Source organism: Typopeltis vanoorti, chromosome 6 (genome assembly GCF_054136105.1).
Source record: "Typopeltis vanoorti isolate ZY-2024b chromosome 6, IOZ_Tvanoo_1.0, whole genome shotgun sequence".
Taxonomy (NCBI): domain Eukaryota; kingdom Metazoa; phylum Arthropoda; class Arachnida; order Uropygi; family Thelyphonidae; genus Typopeltis; species Typopeltis vanoorti.
In genome coordinates, this window is record NC_143554.1 from 5,190,122 (window position 1) to 5,203,656 (window position 13,535).

Below are 13,535 nucleotides of genomic sequence, written 5' to 3' on the forward strand. Positions count from 1 at the left end.
ATTCCTTATATGTACTCTTGAGCAGATGAGGTAGGGGGGTATATAAGATAGCAATACATGATAACATCCTACTGGCTATTTTCCTCCAAATTGTCAAGATTTCAATATTGTTAGATCTTACAGCAGTGAGCAAATTAATCTGAACAAGAAAAAGTTTCATCAAGTTTTTGTTTTAGGCTTGGTTTTTGTTTTAGTTCACAATTTTAGTTTCAGTTTACTATTTTAGTTGAGTGCTGCATGTTTTAATTGTCATAAAGATGTTTATTAAAGTGTTGTACATTTTTAATAGCATAAACAAGCTGATATTCATAGTGCTTTATTCATTTTGTGCTATAAAATGGATGCATCTCCAAGAAAACGTTCAAAAAATACGTACTCTTTCTCAGCACACATCCATGACTCAAAGACAAATTGCCAATGAGTGTGGTGTTGGTTTGGGTACTGTTAATGCAATTCTAAAAAGCTTTAGGGAGACAGGTACCTTTACTCCTAAAAGAAAAGAGAAATGTGGGTGAAAAAGGAAAACTGCACTTACTCGAAATTGTTTACTAGTTAGGAAAAGCAAAATTAATTCAAGATTGTCTGCTGTAGAATTAAATAGACTTGGCAGTTAGTGGGATTAATGTTTCAGACGCGAGTCTGTTGAAGATTGTTGGAAGCAGGAAGGACTGCCCACAAACTAAAAAAGAAACAACTGTTGATGAAGGCTATGCAGAAAAAGGTGACTGCATGACTTTCGCAGGGGCTCTAGCAGGAAGAAGTGTACAAAGATTGTATCACTGAGAAGTCAAATGTCATATTCTCAGATAAGGAGAGCAAGTAACCTAATGTTTACAAATCAGTGGCTGAGAAGACTTCTCCACCCCACCTCCAACAAGCTCCTAAATACCCAGCTAAAAAGATATTTCTAGGGGTGTTTTATATGACGGTTCAGGATTACTTGTGCCTGTTGACGATATGACGAAAAGTGAACAATACATAAAAATATTTGAGAAAAGAGTGGTCCCACAGATCCAGAAAGACAACAAACTCATCTTCCAACAGGATCTTGCTCCATGCCCAACTTCAAAGTGAGAGTTTCTCAAAATTCACAACATCCAATTGCTTCAGTGACCAAGTAACTCTCCTGACATTAACCCAATAGAAAATTTGTGAGTCACAGTAAAAAAGAGATTAGAAAATTAAATTGTGATAAAAAGGATAACTTATCCATTATAAAAATATGGTTTTGAAATGCAGAAATAAGAAAAATGTGTTCTATGTTGTAGAGTTTGTAGATCCTAAGCAAATTAATGAACTTATTAGGAACACAGAAGTACATATAAATCATTAAGTGAAGTTGGAGTTTAATTTTTGCACTTATTTTCTTGTACAATTAAAATTTCTTTAAAATGTTGAGTGTTTGGATTAATTTTTAAATTGCAGTATCCATTTTTTAAGAAGTATTCATTAAAAATTATGTTTAAATAGATAAAATGTTTCAGTGTTCTATAGGTTCTCCATTCAGAATGCATTCGATGGTTTCAGTGTTCCGGCCAATTTTCATCGTGTCTTTTTATCACTGATCTTCATACCAATATTATTACAGTGGTTAAGCTTGTACAATTTAGTTACAGAATCCTACAGACTTGAACTTCACTACTTAAAGTATAACATCATCTACATGAAGAAAAGATGCTGAGTTGAATATCTCCAATTTTGTTACCAGGTCTAATATCACTTTCCTTCATAATGTAATCCACATAAATGATAAATGACATGGAAGATAACATGCACCTGATTTAACATCACATCTTCCTGTATCTCCTTCAAGTCTAACTTACAACTCAAATATAGACTATGTATTACTTGATTAATGATCCATTTACACCACATAGGTGTAGCATTTTGAACAGCCCTCTTATCTTTCAAGATCTATTTGCATACAGAATCATGTTATTCCTTGGTATTTAAGTTGGTGTTTCTGTGATTTCTCAATTCTTTGTGTTAAAGAATTGAGAAATCACAGGAAATCTGCTTCTGGAAACCTCTAATCGGCCTGAATCCTGCTTATTTTTCTCCATGCTTCCCCTTCCACAATTTTTCTTAAGCTCTTCTCAGCAATGCTTGCATGAACCTAACCCAGGACAAACAGTATGGAAATATCTCTGTAATTCTGACATTCATTTTTATTTCTCCTTTTTTAACAGATGGATATAAGAGATTTCTACTCCAATTAAAAGGAGTTCAGCCCTCTGACTAAGCCTTCCAAATTATGCAGAATTATGTAGCCAGTGTAAAACTTATATGCTTTCATATTTGAGCATTTCTAGTGAAATATCATCTACTTCAGCTGGCTTTCCACATTTTAGGTTTTTGATGTCTTTTTTCTATCTGAAATATTTATATTACTTCTGACATTTCTCTTAAATATTTTTTAACTCTTCTGTTACTTCTTGTTTCATTTAATCTTTCAAAGTAATTACTCCAGACATCTAGAATATCTTCATCTTGAGTTTCCATGTCACTGCTGTCATCTCTAATTCCACTGACAGTACACTAGACTTCATTTAAAAGCTTTTTTCAATAGCAACAAGAACACTTTACCACCTTTCTGATATTTATCTTCTTACTCTTACCAAAGTCTTCCCACTTTTGTAACTTTTTAGCTACTTTTACACACTGCTTTGCTTTTTTACATTTCTTTCTGCTTTCTCTTAAGAGTACATGCTGACTTACTTGCCACGAACTTTCTATATTTTCTTATACAAGGAAACCAGTGGAAAGCTGAATAATCATTGACAGTATGGTTGGCAATGATTTTGAGGCATCAAAGCAAGAGTATGACAGATAACTGACACCAACTCATTCATTCCTAAACCCTATCTGGTATCTTATTGCCTTAAATACAGTAAGTTCTACAGCTGATTTCTCTGAGTTGTGGGATTAAAAACCTGAGTTTTCACATGGAAAAATATACATACATAATTTATTTGAAAACTGGTTGAAAATAAGCCAGAAAAAGTTTCCCTAGTTGGCAATTAGAATCAAACCTACAATGGTTTGATTATAAGTCTAGGTAACACTTAATTTTTGGAAAATGAAACGTTACCACACAGCTACATGGATACACAGCTCTTCTGTATGTTATTAAAAATATTATTTTGCTTATTATTACAAATTGACAAACTTTTGAATCTTCATTTAACATTAAGAAGTTGTACACCTAAACTTTCAAGTTATTTTGCATAGCTTCCATATTCCATTACTTTTGCCACTAGTATGTAGGTGCATAAAATCAAGACATATGACATAAGCAGCTGTCAACAAAATACTCACTGAGCTAGGACTATTTGTTCAAATGACACAGCCCTTGAAATTCAGCTCAGGGACCACTGAAACCTTTATTAGCCAATGTCTACAATATGTATAAAATAGATAAAATGCTGCATGCTGCCCCATCTTCTGCGACTATTTCCATCCCATATATTAAGTATACATCAGAAAAAATAGCAAAAGTTCTCTCCAAATATCTCTATACCACTTTCAATTTCAACTACTCATTCAGTGAGATACCTTCATCTGTCTCCTAAATGTCATTCTTCTGCACATCCTGAAGTATATAAAGTGCATGGTTGCTTGCATTAAGGCTACTTTGGGAAGACTGGAAGGTCAGTTAACATCCACCTTGAACACAAAAATTACATCTGTGATCATTTACCTGTATGGCAAGTCAGGGACTAGCAAATCATGTCGTGAATACTCCTTCCCATAGGAATAAATGGAAGTAAATATCAGTATTACACAGAAGTTGCTATGATCTAGGAGATAGGTTCTGAGACCAGATAGCCTGACTTCTCCAAATTAACTTTATGGTTATCTGGTCTGTAGAGGGAGCCATGTTAGGACATTTGTTCTATGTTTTGAACTGTTTCTAATGATTTAATGTCATAGTTAATTTTTCTCCAAAGATGCTAGGTAGGGGGAAGAAAAAAAAATCAGTAAAATATTAATGGCAGAGCTCAATAAATTATTTTTACCTCTCGTGGTCTTGTTTATACTGTGAAGTGCCACTATGATCAGTCTTTACAAGCATGGGTTTACTGTCTCAAGCTGAAATTTTACAAAATGTGGAAAGTATCCCAGTCAGCATAGCCAATTTTCCACCTGACTGACAATAAAGGATATACTATACTATACTATAGTGCACATCAAAATGATTGCTTCCATATATATATATTCTCTTGAACATATAGGGAGGCAAACAGTGGAGGTAGCAGAAGACTAAGTTTTACTGCAGAGCATATTCATGTAGGGACATAAAAGAAAATACTGTACTCATTATTAAGAGAGAGGTTGTCAAGCATATGTTTAATAGTCAGCCTTGCTTGAAAGTTTTTTCCCCCCTTGGTTATACTATAAATTAAAGATGCCAAAAAATTAAATTCTTGGTTTAATTCTTTATTCAAGTGGAAGCAAATAAAAATTTGCAAGTGAAGTAACATAGCAACTGGGCTACTTGTATACAGAGGTTAATGACTTCACATTAATTATTATTATTACACCCTCCATGGAGTCAATGGACTCATCGTGGCAGGTTCATTCAACTGGCAACATATTTATTATATAGAATCTTAAAGTCCTTAACACTCCTTGTATTAACACCACATTCTGGCAATGCATTCCATTCACTGACAATTCTCCATGTAAAAAATCTACTCCTCACACCCTTCTTCACCACACTTTTACATAACTTTCAGGAATGACCAGTGGTTCTTCCTCTCTCACCTTCTACTCTTTTTATAATCCCTTCTAGATTAATCTGATAAAATCCTCTAACTAACTTGAAGGTCTCAATCATATCACCTCTCTTCCTCCTATCCACCAAACTCTGCAACCTCTCTCCATAGCTAACATTCCAAACTCCTGATATTGTCTTAGTCACTCATCTCTGGACCCTCTCCAGTGTCTCCACATCACATTGAAAACTAGGTGACCAGATCTGAGCACAATAGTACGAGTGTGGTCTGACCAGTGCCTTATACAGCGGCACAACCACTTCCTAATCTTTGCATGTTAGAGTATTTCTTATCATAGCAACACTATGATGTATATACAACCTTTGCAACACTAGCAATATGCCCTCTAAACTTCAGTCTACTGTCAACCATCACTCCCAAATCCCTAATCTCATCCACTTCTTGCAGTATGCCACCGTCGATATAGTACATAGCCTTATATTTCTGCATTCCAAAATGCAACACCTTGCACTTACTGATATTAAAACTACAACCCCACTCTTTTGTCCAAGTAAAAAGTCTATTCAAATTTTCCTGAAGGATTCAGCATCAGCAGTGCTACTTATAATTCTTCCAAACTTTGTATTATCAGTAAATAACTGAAAACCCCAGTCAGTCCACATGATATATCGTCTACAAACAAACTAAACAGCAGGGGCCCAAGAACAGAACCCTGGGGCACATCACTGGTTACCCTTCTTTTTTGAGGCACTGTTTCATTATAGACAGCCTGCTGGTATCGTTCAGAGCCAATCTCTGATCCATCTAACCAACATACTGTCTATTCCCATCTTCTGCAGCTTGTACAACACCAACTTATCACATGGTGATCTATCAAACGATTTTGCGAAGTTTAAGAATATCAGTGAATATGTTTCTCCTTTATCTAAAACACTCGTCAACTTATCATAAAATGCAAGTAAATTACTGAAAAAGGACCTACCCTTTATAAATCCATGCTGACCATCACATAAAGAATGGCATATCCATCAACCCAATTCTGTATTCTATTACTTACCAATCTCTAACACCTTGACCACAACTACAGTTATACAGACTGGCCTATAGTTGGAGATTTCTGTCTTAGAACCATGCTTGTGGAATGCTACTGTTTTTGCCTTCTTTCCACTCCTTAGGAACCCTACCCACTGCAAGATTTATATTAAATAACCAGGTCAAGGGCATAACCAATTGTGGTGCACATTCCTTAAGTATACGTGGTGATATGTCATCCATTCCCACAGCCTTATTCACATCTAACTCAACCAACACCTGATGCACCACTGTTTTTTTCCAATTTTCCTAATACTTGCCTCTCTTCTATATATTGCACTGGATCATTTAGACTAGTATGGTATACGCAGATAAAGTGTGTGTTCAATAATTCCACTATATCCTTTGCAGCTGTTAATCTGCTGCCATGACTATCCACCAACGTTAGTCTGCATAATTATTTTTCCTCTTGCTTGCCATGTAGTAGAAAAATTCCCTTGAATTAACCTTGGCCTGACCAGCCAATCTCCTCTCATACTGCACCTTTTCTTTTTTTACCATGCTCGTCACGTACCTAGCCTGCACCTTATACTCTTCATGGATCTGATCACTACCAGCAATGCATGTACCCTTATGGACATGTATAATGCTATGCATTGTGGGAAGGGCCACTACTCAGACCAATTTCGACCTTTATTGAGGTCTCATCGGTGGGAGCCAGACCCAGAAGTGATATTTCCATATACAAGTAGTCAAAAGGCATGAAAATACTCTGGATTAGAGAAAGAGGTTTGAAAGTTTTCTCACTTGGTTATAAGTGGAAGCAAATAAAGATTTGCAAGTGAAGTAACATCAGAACTGGGCTACATACAGGCTATTGACTTCAGATTAACTGCCTTAGTATCCCATAATGCAATGCACTAAGGGAAAGGCCACTACCCAGACTGTTGTGATGTAACTTCAGACCCAAATTTTTATTTGCTTCCACTTGGATAATGGATTAAACTACAAATATAATTTCTTGGCATCTTTAATTTTTAGTCCACCCATGGATATTCATGTTGGTACTGCCCCACAGAGTATGGTAGCTATAATGATATCTATGACAAGTATGGAGAAAGGCAGTTGCAATGCAAGATTATAAGCTGGTCTGAGTGAACTCAGAATCTGGTGGTAAATAAATGGAGCATACTGTAATAAGAAATATCCCACTGAAAGTTGGATGGCTACAGCTTTTAGAGTTAATATGACATACTGAAAAGGGGTATGGCTGCCTACAAGGATAGCAACTCCTTCATGAGCAAATCCATCTCCAGTTCTTTAACTGGAGATGGATTTGCTTATGAAGCCTGTCCATATGAAGGAATCATCTGTCACATATTCTGTATCACATTGATAGTACTGGATTGCAGGAAACTGATGAGACTAGGGACATGGTTTAATGGAGGATAGAGAGTTGAAATTCAGAGGACATGTTGCAAAAGTTGGTGAAATAGCTCCAAGAATTATTTGGATGTTGAAAACACACCAACAATCTAGCCGACAAACTCAGGTGTTGAACATTATTAATAACTTATTTTAATTGGATTACACCACCACAAAAGTAATTTATAAAAGAATGTTAATTAAATATAGATCCAACTACATTTCAAATTTTAAAAAAAGGTTGACGTTTATTGAAAAAAAAAATTACCTCTTAGCCCAAAGAAATCATTAAAAAAATAAAATCTGTTCATGTTAAACAACAACATATTAATGGATATCTAAAATCTAATATTAGATTTATGGATTTTGAGGTACGACCCCTACATCCTATAGTTGACAGCACAGACAGTAAATTATAAACTTACTCAACAGTTAGCTAAGTCATTCCTCCCACCGCAAACACACACACACACACTGGTGACACTACTTTTATAAAAAAAAAATCTGTCTATTTCGAATCACTAGTTAAAAATTACATTATTGAAAATTCAGATATAACAGTTAAGTTTTGATGCAACTTCCTTATTCGCTAATGTACCACAAATTCACTCTTGATGTAATAAAATCCATTTTTCCTCTGATATCTATGAATTATTTAAATTTAGTATGTTTGCAGGTTATTTTACATGGAAAGGGAAAATATACAAACAATTAGATGGGACAGCTATGGGATCCTCCCCTGTCCCCCCCCCTAACTAACTTCTACATAGAACCTCTGGAAAAGCTAGCTATCAACACAGCCACTCTCAAACCTAGTCTCTGGCTATGCTATGTTGATGATGTGTTTGCTATTTGGCCACATGGCCCAGACACATCGAATACATTTTTAGTGCATCTAAATAGCTAGCACCCTAAAATCCACTTTACAATGGAACTAGAAGCCAAGTGGGGATCCCATAGCTGTCCTTCCCAGACACACTTATCACACGTTCTTCCAGAAGGTTCCTTATCATTCTCGGTTTATAGAAAACCCACACATACAGGGAAATATTTACACACCATCACCTCTCTCAACAATATGTTATCTTAAAAACACTAACCCATAGAGCTAGAGCAATTTGTTCCAATGACATTGCTCTCACTGCTGAACTTTCTCACCTACATCACACCTTTCTAACCAATGGCTATAATCCCCATAAGATAGATAAAATACTAAATGCTCCCCAAAAATTCCCCCCCCCACTATCTACCACAGAAGACTACAATAAAACAATCACCATCCCATACATTAAAGGCACATCTGAAAAGATATCTAGGGTGCTTAACAAACACCAACTATGCACTGTATTTAAACTTTATGTGAGATTGGCAACTCTCATCCGTTCACCTAAGGACAGGTTATCTCCTTCATCACTCTATGAAGTGCCCTATTCATGTCATCGAGCCTACTATGGACAGATAGGAAGAACTGTGGATATCTTCCTCAATGAATACAAAAAATATATCTGGCACTTTCACTATTCCCATGGCTGCATAAATCTACCAAAGATTTGGGAGACAGTCATCATAAGACCAAATTAATATTTTTTTTGTTTGTTTGTTTGTTTTTTTAAAACTTAGACAGCGCCTAATTAGGACTTCAGTCTTTGTGTTGCACGCTATAATTACTCATACTAGTCCCACTGTTACACCGGATTGCGGTTGTCTTGCAACTATAACAAACTTTGTTTGTATGGTCTGAAGATGTTGGATATAATACCAGCGAAATATCAGCATTAAATTTAATAAATAGTTATTTTCTTATCAATCTGTGTTCGCATCTATCACCGTTAAAATCCAATCAACACGTGCGACGAACACATAAGCCTTTCCACGTGGTAGCATGCCGCTGCCACCAGAGAATGACTACAATGATAACTAGAACAGGCATAGGGTAAAACACTGATAAAAGCTTAGGTCTATATCAAGTTTGGACGAGATGTAAGAGTAGTACTGTCCATAACCAGTACAAAGATTAATAGAAAATAATAATAATAAAATAAAATATAACCAGTGAAGTACTATAAGGATCAGTGCTTGGTCCACTGTTATTCAATCTATACATTAATGATATTGGGAAGGATTTGACAAGTGACATAGCTATTTGCAGATGATACAAAGATAGGTAGGGTAATCAGGAATGCTGCTGATATGGAGTACTTACAGAATGATCTGAATAGGCTGGGAATTGTGGGCATGGGAAAATAGATGTTAGTTCAATGTAAAAAAAATGTAAGTCATTTACTTCTAATCACTATGTGATTAGATAACCAATGTCGTATTATATTGGTGGGATTATACCAGAAGAAACTGATGAGGCTAGAGATCTTAGAGTGTTAATAGATAGGAAATTGAAGTTCAGGGATCATGTGGCAAAGATTGTAAATACAACTCAAAAGATAATTGCAATGCTGAAACGAACGTTCACATAAGATGTCATTTTGCCTCTTTACAAGGCCTTGATAAGACCTCACTTGGACTACTGTGCGCAGGTCTGGTTTCCATTGCGATTCTGATATATTGGAGAGAGAGTGCAAAGGAGAGTTTAAAAATGATCTCAGGATTGTGGAATACTGTTTATGAAAACAGATTGAGAATTTGTAGACTATGGACACTAGTAAACAGGAGAAAGAGGGGTGATATGATTGAGACTTACAAACTTCTGAAAGGGCCATACAGAATTACAATTGATGGAATTTTTTAATTTATGGAGATTGGGGAAATGACTAGAAGCATTCATTCTCAGCTTCCAAGCATCCTTGGAAGCTGAGAATGAATGCCGCTAAGAAGTGGGTGAGGGCAGATTTTTCTCTCATAGGGTGGTGCATGATTGGAATAGATTGCCTTTTGATGCTATGAGTGCAAGCAGTGTGAATGAATTCAAGAATAAGTATGATACCTGGTACATGTAGTATTTGGCCTCCCTTGATGACTCCCTGGAGGTCTCTCTTAATAATAATAAATTATTATTAATTATTATTATTCCAACTCCTTCAGTTGATCTTTTGTTTTTCTACTCTGCTATATATTAGCATGTAACTGCTAATGTGCTTTCTTTCTCTGCCTTTCTTTGACTGATACTGCACAAATTATTTGAATGTTATTGTTTGTAAGTTTGTCTATTAGTTCTTCCTTTCCTGTCAGTGATCTTACATTCCAGGTGCCCATTCTCAGTATTTCCTATTTTCGTGTTGCTTTCTTTATTCCATTCTTGCATTTTTGAAAATTATGGAGACAACTACCGTGTTTGAATAAAAACTTTAGTTTAATATAACTAAAATCTACATTCTTATTCCATTCTTGGTTAGTTCTGACATGGGCATGTAGTTGTTAGAAGTTTGACTTTTTTTAGTAGTTGAGTGTAACCTTCCCTGGCAAGCTGCATCTCAGCCGGAGAATACCTCCTGGGTTAGCTGGGTATATTGATATAGTCTTCATACCTTGGTTGGCTCTTCAGAAAGTATGATTTTTGCAACTTTTTGTGGGTTGGAGTCGCATTAAAAAAATTACTTTGAATTGAATTCTGAATTCTAGTATTTTATGTTAACAACAGAATGTCTATGTGCAGAGAAATGTTTACAGAGAAAGAAGAAATATGTGGAGGTCATTGTCCTTGGTGGGAATAATATGAAAGAAGGCTGTTTCAAAGAACAGAGGTAAATAGAATTAAAGAAGTTGGTTCAGTAAGTTTGAAGCTACACTGTGAATAAATGTCGAGCAGCATTTGTACATCACTCTTAAAGGAAAGTAGAGAAATGAGATTAATAGTGGCTAGTTAGCAGAAACAGTATGCCCATAAACATTCATGAAAACAATATAAGTTAAAACCAAATGACTGTAGGAAAGTAATCTGAGTGATAGTAGGTAGAAATAGCTAAGCATATTTGTTAATGAAGTTATCTTGATATTTCCACCCAAGGCTAAAATGAAATTAATTTTAATTAAAATAACTAAAATGAAATTAATTTTAATTAAAATGAAATTTTAACAAATGATATTAAAAGTATTTAAATGACATACTTGGGCACGTGCTTTTAAGATGGAAGAGATCATATGATCAGACATTCAGCTCAATCAGTGTCAAACTTGATTGAGCTGACAACATACGGTAAGAAAAAGTTCAGAATGAAGAACAAATATGTGAACAAAGAAATTTATATATATATATATATATATATTTAGTAGATGAAAACAACATGAAAAGAACTAATAGCAGAGATATAAGTTTGCAATAAATTTTGAAAGATGAAGGATTATATAGATGAAGGATTTTAAAATTTGGAAGTTAAGAACTTAAAAGAATAAAAAGGAACAAAACATACAAAATATATACAGCAACATGATGGTGTGCAAGCTGTTTTATGGAAATCAGCTTACATGTTAAAGGGAAACTATCAAGAATAAATCTGAGTGAGTCTATAAGAAGTGTGTCATCTATTACATGAATTACAATCAAGGCACCTAAGGCTACATGTTCTCTGACTGGTTTGCTTTCTCTTGCAGGAAGAAAAACTTTTCCACTTGGAGGGAAAACCCTGCCAGATCAATATGAGAATAGTCTTACATATATTGAAAAGCCCTTATGAAAGTTATGCACATCTAAGACATGATTTGAACCCAGTTGTTTTCAATCAAAGTGCATATGTCACAATGTAATAAAAAATGACATTGTACCAGAGAATGACAAATTACAGTGCATTCACTGGAATTTTTAATGATTAAAAATCATACAGAAATCTGAAGTTTTTGATCTAGTCTATTTTGCATTTGTTAAGTTACATAAGCAACATTAATGTAATATTCATAAAATTTCATAGATAAATCATAATATGCATGCATGAATTTTTTTTAATCATATCTTGAGAGCAAAGTAATCTTTGCCTTTTTGCCTCAAAATTCTGTTCAACATGTACTTGTAGAATGAAGATATGATTTCACATAGCCTTTAAGGAATGGGGAGAAATGACCTTGGCTGAAGAACTAATGCCTAATCCTCACCTTCATATAGTGTGCTCTGTTAGTAGGTATCGACTTGGATACCAAATGAACAAGGATGGCAGACAGTCTGAGATTTAGTGAACCAAACTGTATTCTGTATTAGCTTAAATTAGAAACAAACATGATAGTACAATACACTGAAATGTCAGGCCAGTTGAAGCATAGTCTATTCAAACAGGATCCCTAATGTTCTTGTTCAGAGCCCAAGCAAAGAATGAAAAGTCAGCCACTGGAACAAACTCACATCAGCAGAAATGAAGATAGACACTATCAACATAAGTATCAATGAAAAGAAAGTCAATCTAGCAGAACTTCAGAAGTCAATATATGGGGCATATTAGTGAGACAAAAAAGACTGAAGCAGGTGAGATTATACTAAATAATACATATAAGATGCTAGAATTGGACAATAGTGATTCTGATCAATCAGAATCACTACTGCACAATTGCTCAATTCAATTCAGTGAACAATTTTGCTCGTCAGATTAAAAAATCTAGCACCATCATTCATTCACATGGTTCTCTCAAAAAACCAAGGATTTATCCTAAACGATATCTGGAAATAATTCATTAGATCACTTCATAAAACAACCTTACTTTCACTTTTCAGTTAATTATTTCCAAACATTACTAAAAGACAAATGCGTGTGTCACACTTCACTGTTTCCTCCTGCATTAGTTGCAAGGAGGAAATTATGTTTTCTCTCAAATTATAAATAAAATTATAATGGTTTCTCTCACTTTTTTTTATGATAATTTGTATTTTTTCATTTGTCATCTTTAGGTTTATTTAACCTGAAGCTATCTTTGAAATTTTCAAATCAAGCTTTGAACATACACAATAAATGCAGAGGAAGGAACATCTATCAGCAGCCCATTCAGTAGAAGACAGAGTGCAGAGGATATTCACTGCTTTTTTTTGCATTTATCCCAAAGATGATGAATGTGTGATGATGAGTCCCAAAAACTTGATCACTGAACTATGGGGATAATAGTTTATCCCATTCTTAAATCAAGATTGGGGTTGAAAGTGCATTTCTGGCAGAAGTGTACACAGTTTTTTCTGCAGATAATCTTGTAACAATGTGTCGTCTGTACTTTATTATAATAACGTCTTTTATTCTTATCTCGTAGTGTATGGCTGTCTTAATTCCTTAATCTTTTCTTAGTATCACTTTAACCTTACTATTCCTGCTGCTGGTGAATTACCTATGAACTAGGCTTATTCAAAGGTCCAGGTAACTATCTCCTACGCTAACAGAAAATAGGAAAATGAATTTGATTAATGACTGCACCACCTGA

General features: G+C 34.9%; 1 protein-coding gene across 3 annotated transcripts in view; it reads right to left on the minus strand.

Moving 5' to 3' along the window:
* The window catches only part of LOC150105258 (uncharacterized), a 560,407-nt gene that overhangs the window by 300,691 nt on the left and 246,181 nt on the right, over nucleotides 1-13,535 (minus strand). The window lies entirely within an intron of this gene.